The sequence below is a fragment of the Sebastes fasciatus genome, chromosome 16 (genome assembly GCF_043250625.1).
Source record: "Sebastes fasciatus isolate fSebFas1 chromosome 16, fSebFas1.pri, whole genome shotgun sequence".
Classification (NCBI taxonomy): Eukaryota; Metazoa; Chordata; class Actinopteri; order Perciformes; family Sebastidae; genus Sebastes; species Sebastes fasciatus.
The window spans coordinates 559442-567063 of record NC_133810.1 but is presented as its reverse complement, the minus strand read 5'-3'; positions in this window follow the sequence as shown (position 1 = coordinate 567063).

Genomic DNA, 7622 nt, shown 5'->3' with positions numbered 1-7622 from the left:
TACTAACAGCAGTACTAACACTACTAACAGTACTAACAGCAGTACTAACAGCAGTACTAACACTACTAACAGCAGTACTAACACTACTAACAGTACTAACACTACTAACAGTACTAACACTACTAACAGTACTAACACTACTAACAGCAGTACTAACACTACTAACAGCAGTACTAACACTACTAACAGCAGTACTAACACTACTAACAGTACTAACACTACTAACAGTACTAACACTACTAACAGTACTAACACTACTAACAGTACTAACACTACTAACAGCAGTACTAACACTACTAACAGCAGTACTAACACTACTAACAGTACTAACACTACTAACAGCAGTACTAACACTACTAACAGTACTAACACTACTAACAGCAGTACTAACAGTACTAACAGTACTAACACTACTAACAGTACTAACACTACTAACAGCAGTACTAACACTACTAACAGTACTAACACTACTAACAGCAGTACTAACACTACTAACAGTACTAACACTACTAACAGCAGTACTAACAGTACTAACAGTACTAACACTACTAACAGTACTAACACTACTAACAGCAGTACTAACACTACTAACAGTACTAACACTACTAACAGCAGTACTAACACTACTAACAGTACTAACACTACTAACAGTACTAACACTACTAACAGTACTAACACTACTAACAGCAGTACTAACACTACTAACAGCAGTACTAACACTACTAACAGTACTAACACTACTAACACTACTAACACTACTAACAGTACTAACACTACTAACAGTACTAACACTACTAACAGCAGTACTAACACTACTAACAGCAGTACTAACACTACTAACACTACTACTAACAACACTACTAACAATACTACTAACAATACTACTAACAGCGGGATGAGAATCAGCACCTCTAAATCTGAGGCCATGGTTCTCAGCAGGAAACCGGTGGTTTGCCTACTCCGGGTAGGGAATGAGTCCTTACCCCAAGTGAAGGAGTTTAAGTATCTCGGGGTCTTGTTCGCGAGTGAGGGGACGATGGAACGTGAGATTGGTCGGAGAATCGGAGCAGCAGGGGCGGTATTGCATTCGCTTTACCGCACCGTTGTGACGAAAAGAGAGCTGAGCCGGAAGGCAAAGCTCTCGATCTACCGTTCAATCTTCGTTCCTACTCTCACCTATGGTCATGAGGGTTGGGTCATGACCGAAAGAACGAGGTCGCGGGTGCAAGCGGCCGAAATGGGTTTCCTCAGGAGGGTGGCTGGCGTCTCCCTTAGAGATAGGGTAAGAAGCTCAGTCATCCGTGAGGGACTCGGAGTAGAGTCCTTGCTCCTTTGCGTCGAAAGGAGCCAGTTGAGGTGGTTCGGGCATCTAGCACGGATGCCTCCTGAGCGCCTCCCTTGGGAGGTGTTCCAGGCACGACCAGCTGGGAGGAGACCACGGGGAAGACCCAGGACTAGATGGAGAGATTATATCTCTACTCTGGCCTGGGAACGCCTCGGGATCCCCCAGTCAGAGCTGGTTAATGTGGCCCGGGAAAGGGAAGTTTGGGGTCCCCTGCTGGAGCTGTTGCCCCCGCGACCCGATCCCGGATAAGCGGTTGAAGATGGATGGATGGATGGACTAACAGCAGTACTAACACTACTAACACTACTAACAATACTACTAACAACACTACTAACACTACTACTAACAGCACTACTAACACTACTACTAACAGCAGTACTAACACTACTAACACTACTACTAACAACACTACTAACAATACTACTAACAGCAGTACTAACACTACTAACACTACTAACAGCACTACTAACACTACTACTAACAGCAGTACTAACACTACTAACACTACTACTAACAACACTACTAACAATACTACTAACAGCAGTACTAACAATACTACTAACAACACTACTAACAATACTACTAACAGCAGTACTAACAATACTACTAACAACACTACTAACAATACTACTAACAGCACTACTAACAATACTACTAACAGCAGTACTAACACTACTACTAACAGCACTACTAACAATACTACTAACAGCACTACTAACACTACTACTAACAGCAGTACTAACACTACTAACACTACTAACAATACTACTAACAACACTACTAACACTACTACTAACAGCACTACTAACAATACTACTAACAGCACTACTAACACTACTACTAACAGCAGTACTAACACTACTAACACTACTACTAACAACACTACTAACAATACTACTAACAGCAGTACTAACACTACTAACACTACTAACAGCACTACTAACACTACTACTAACAGCAGTACTAACACTACTAACACTACTACTAACAACACTACTAACAATACTACTAACAGCACTACTAACAATACTACTAACAACACTACTAACAATACTACTAACAATACTACTAACAACACTACTAACAACACTACTAACAATACTACTAACAACACTACTAACAATACTACTAACAGCAGTACTAACAATACTACTAACAACACTACTAACAATACTACTAACAGCACTACTAACAATACTACTAACAGCAGTACTAACACTACTAACACTACTTACAGCACTACTAACACTACTACTAACAGCACTACTAACACTACTACTAACAGCAGTACTAACACTACTAACACTACTACTAACAACACTACTAACAATACTACTAACAGCAGTACTAACACTACTAACACTACTAACAGCACTACTAACACTACTACTAACAGCAGTACTAACACTACTAACACTACTACTAACAACACTACTAACAATACTACTAACAGCAGTACTAACACTACTAACACTACTACTAACAACACTACTAACAACATTACTAACACTACTAATAACAGCAGTACTAACACTACTACTAACAACACTACTAACAATACTACTAACAGCAGTACTAACACTACTAACACTACTACTAACAACACTACTAACAATACTACTAACAGCACTACTAACACTACTAACACTACTACTAACAACACTACTAACAATACTACTAACAGCACTACTAACACTACTAACACTACTACTAACAACACTACTAACAATACTACTAACAGCACTACTAACACTACTAACACTACTACTAACAACACTACTAACAATACTACTAACAGCAGTACTAACACTACTAACACTACTAACAGCACTGCTAACACTACTACTAACAGCAGTACTAACACTACTAACACTACTACTAACAACACTACTAACAATACTACTAACAGCAGTACTAACACTACTAACACTACTAACACTACTAACACTACTAACAATACTAACAATAATACTGCTGTAGTACTGCAGAGTGCAGTACTACAGCAGATGTACTGCAGAGTGCAGTACTACAGCAGATGTAATACTGCAGTAGTACTGCAAAGTGTAGTAGTACTCCAGCAGTATTTCCTCTGCTGGTCTTCAGCCTACTAACTAACACACAGTAGTAGTGTCTATTGTCGTCCACTAGATGGCATCAGTAGTCTGTTTCCACGGTTACTGCTCACTGACGGCCAGAATGGCGATACGGTTAAACAGGCGTTTAGCGTCCGATAAGAACGCCTTTCTTCATTTCCGTGTCATTTTGTACGTGATGTATCCTGAACTGACTGGGACATCAGTCCACCATCACAGTCACTGATGTGTTTTAGCGTTAGTGAACACCTGTCAGCAGGTCAACATGTGTTCGTCTTTGAAGGCCGATGTCCAGTTTACAAACGGGTAGATGTAGGACATGAAGATCTACAAGCCATGTTTATGAATTCACTAAAGTTATTGCTTTTGGTATGAAAGACTTTTTGTAAATGTTCTTGGTTGCTGCGGTGATCTATATGAGGACAGTTTTATAGATTCCTTAAGAAGAGGATGAACGGGATCAGAAACAATCCGTCTGGCTTTTTGTTTCACCTCTGTATATAAACATATATATATACAGTATATACATATATATACACTGATCAGATACATGCGCTGCATTGCTTTTTTAAAAATCTATTCTGTGTTGTCTGTAAAATATAAAGTTCAGTCAGAAGAGGTTCCTAAATATTGAAACTCTTCTGACAGCCAGCGGATGGCGCTCTGACCCTTTATCCTCGACTAGCCGTCGGTAACGTCACATTCCCAATAAAATAATGAAATGAATAAGTAGCAATATCCATGTTTTCTGTATAACTCCTGTCCTGCTGAGGGTGGATGGAGTCTATCCCAGCATGCAACAGCAGCACCACCTGCTGGAGGACAGCCTGATGTACAGTTAGTGGGTTTAAAATATTCACATCACAACTCTCTCTCTGATTCCACATTCAGTCTCACAAGTCAAATTCAGTTCTCGTGATTCACTTTCAGTTCACTGAGACTCACGTCCGGTCGTCGAGGAAGAGCAACCGAGCACAGATTCACAGAACTCTGTTTTCATAGTTTATTGATCAGATCCTGAATCCAAAGTGGCAGAAAGGAAGAAATATGAGCTACAGTAGCTGTGAAACAGAGATATGAAGAATGGGTTAGGGTTCGGTGAACTGACTGTTTATCAGACCACAAGTTTACCAGCAGTTCATTCAGTCTAATAACTAAGAACTAAGAACTAAGAACTAAGAACTAAGAACTAAGAAGTAAGAACTAAGAAGTTACATTTCAAATGATGCTATTCGGAAAACGAGTTTTTCTGACACAGAGATGGAGGTGCTTGTAGGTGAGGAGGTCACTGAACACTTGTTCCCTCCTGATTCTACCTGCTGGGTGGAGGTGACTGGAGAAGATGTGCCGGGTGGAGGTGACTGGTGAAGATGTGCCGGGTGGAGGTGACTGGTGAAGATGTGCTGGGTGGAGGTGACTGGTGAAGATGTGCTGGGTGGAGGTGACTGGAGAAGATGTGCTGGGTGGAGGTGACTGGAGAAGATGTGCTGGGTGGAGGTGACTGGAGAAGATGTGCTGGGTGGAGGTGACTGGTGAAGATGTGCTGGGTGGAGGTGACTGGTGAAGATGTGCTGGGTGGAGGTGACTGGTGAAGATGTGCTGGGTGGAGGTGACTGGTGAAGATGTGCTGGGTGGAGGTGACTGGTGAAGATGTGCAGGGTGGAGGTGACTGGTGAAGATGTGCTGGGTGGAGGTGACTGGTGAAGATGTGCTGGGTGGAGGTGACTGGAGAAGATGTGCTGGGTGGAGGTGACTGGTGAAGATGTGCCGGGTGGAGGTGACTGGTGAAGATGTGCTGGGTGGAGGTGACTGGTGAAGATGTGCTGGGTGGAGGTGACTGGTGAAGATGTGCTGGGTGGAGGTGACTGGTGAAGATGTGCCGGGTGGAGGTGACTGGTGAAGATGTGCTGGGTGGAGGTGACTGGTGAAGATGTGCTGGGTGGAGGTGACTGGTGAAGATGTGCTGGGTGGAGGTGACTGGTGAAGATGTGCCGGGTGGAGGTGACTGGTGAAGATGTGCTGGGTGGAAGGTGACTGGTGAAGATGTGCCGGGTGGAGGTGACTGGTGAAGATGTGCTGGGTGGAGGTGACTGGTGAAGATGTGCCGGGTGGAGGTGACTGGAGAAGATGTGCCGGGTGGAGGTGACTGGTGAAGATGTGCAGGGTGGAGGTGACTGGTGAAGATGTGCCGGGTGGAGGTGACTGGTGAAGATGTGCCGGGTGGAGGTGACTGGTGAAGATGTGCAGGGTGGAGGTGACTGGTGAAGATGTGCCGGGTGGAGGTGACTGGTGAAGATGTGCAGGGTGGAGGTGACTGGTGAAGATGTGCCGGGTGGAGGTGACTGGTGAAGATGTGCCGGGTGGAGGTGACTGGAGAAGATGTGCAGGGTGGAGGTGACTGGTGAAGATGTGCCGGGTGGAAGGTGACTGGTGAAGATGTGCCGGGTGGAGGTGACTGGTGAAGATGTGCCGGGTGGAGGTGACTGGTGAAGATGTGCCGGGTGGAGGTGACTGGTGAAGATGTGCCGGGTGGAGGTGACTGGTGAAGATGTGCTGGGTGGAGGTGACTGGTGAAGATGTGCAGGGTGGAGGTGACTGGTGAAGATGTGCCGGGTGGAGGTGACTGGTGAAGATGTGCCGGGTGGAGGTGACTGGTGAAGATGTGCCGGGTGGAGGTGACTGGTGAAGATGTGCCGGGTGGAGGTGACTGGTGAAGATGTGCAGGGTGGAGGTGACTGGTGAAGATGTGCCGGGTGGAGGTGACTGGTGAAGATGTGCCGGGTGGAGGTGACTGGAGAAGATGTGCAGGGTGGAGGTGACTGGTGAAGATGTGCAGGGTGGAGGTGACTGGTGAAGATGTGCTGGGTGGAGGTGACTGGTGAAGATGTGCTGGGTGGAGGTGACTGGTGAAGATGTGCTGGGTGGAGGTGACTGGAGAAGATGTGCTGGGTGGAGGTGACTGGTGAAGATGTGCTGGGTGGAGGTGACTGGAGAAGATGTGCTGGGTGGAGGTGACTGGTGAAGATGTGCCGGGTGGAGGTGACTGGTGAAGATGTGCCGGGTGGAGGTGACTGGTGAAGATGTGCCGGGTGGAGGTGACTGGAGAAGATGTGCAGGGTGGAGGTGACTGGTGAAGATGTGCCGGGTGGAAGGTGACTGGTGAAGATGTGCCGGGTGGAGGTGACTGGTGAAGATGTGCCGGGTGGAGGTGACTGGTGAAGATGTGCCGGGTGGAGGTGACTGGAGAAGATGTGCAGGGTGGAGGTGACTGGTGAAGATGTGCAGGGTGGAGGTGACTGGTGAAGATGTGCTGGGTGGAGGTGACTGGTGAAGATGTGCTGGGTGGAGGTGACTGGTGAAGATGTGCTGGGTGGAGGTGACTGGTGAAGATGTGCTGGGTGGAGGTGACTGGTGAAGATGTGCAGGGCGGAGGTGACTGGTGAAGATGTGCCGGGTGGAGGTGACTGGTGAAGATGTGCCGGGCGGAGGTGACTGGTGAAGATGTGCAGGGCGGAGGTGACTGGTGAAGATGTGCTGGGTGGAGGTGACTGGTGAAGATGTGCAGGGCGGAGGTGACTGGTGAAGATGTGCAGGGCGGAGGTGACTGGTGAAGATGTGCAGGGCGGAGGTGACTGGTGAAGATGTGCTGGGTGGAGGTGACTGGTGAAGATGTGCAGAGTGGAGGTGACTGGATAGGCAGAGTGGAGCAGCGCGGTGGTGAACTGCAGACAGTCTGATAGTTGCATCAGATAGCTGTTTTCATTTTGTCTATTTATACTGTATCTGTTCCGATCTAATAAACCATTCATATATTAATAAGTCATGTCATCACTGCAACGATTTATCACAACAACTTTATGAAAACTAATATGGTACTTGGTCGTTTACATTTGTAAGGTGCTGATGGAATAGTTATGGCTCACTAGCACAAAGAACACTGCTGTTTTAAATGTTTATAATAAAGTGGATATAAGTATGAAGAGAAGTTAAATGTGAGAGGCATCATTATACATATAATGATGCCTCTCACATTTAATGTCTACAGTCTGGCTTCAATTCACCACCTCACCATCTGCGTCTCCAGTTTCCCCTGCCTCGGTGCCTCGGTGTCTCCATAATGTGCGTACGCATGGGTCAAAGTAACCGTAACGGTGTGCACATTCTCTCGTCACGTTTGGTTTTAT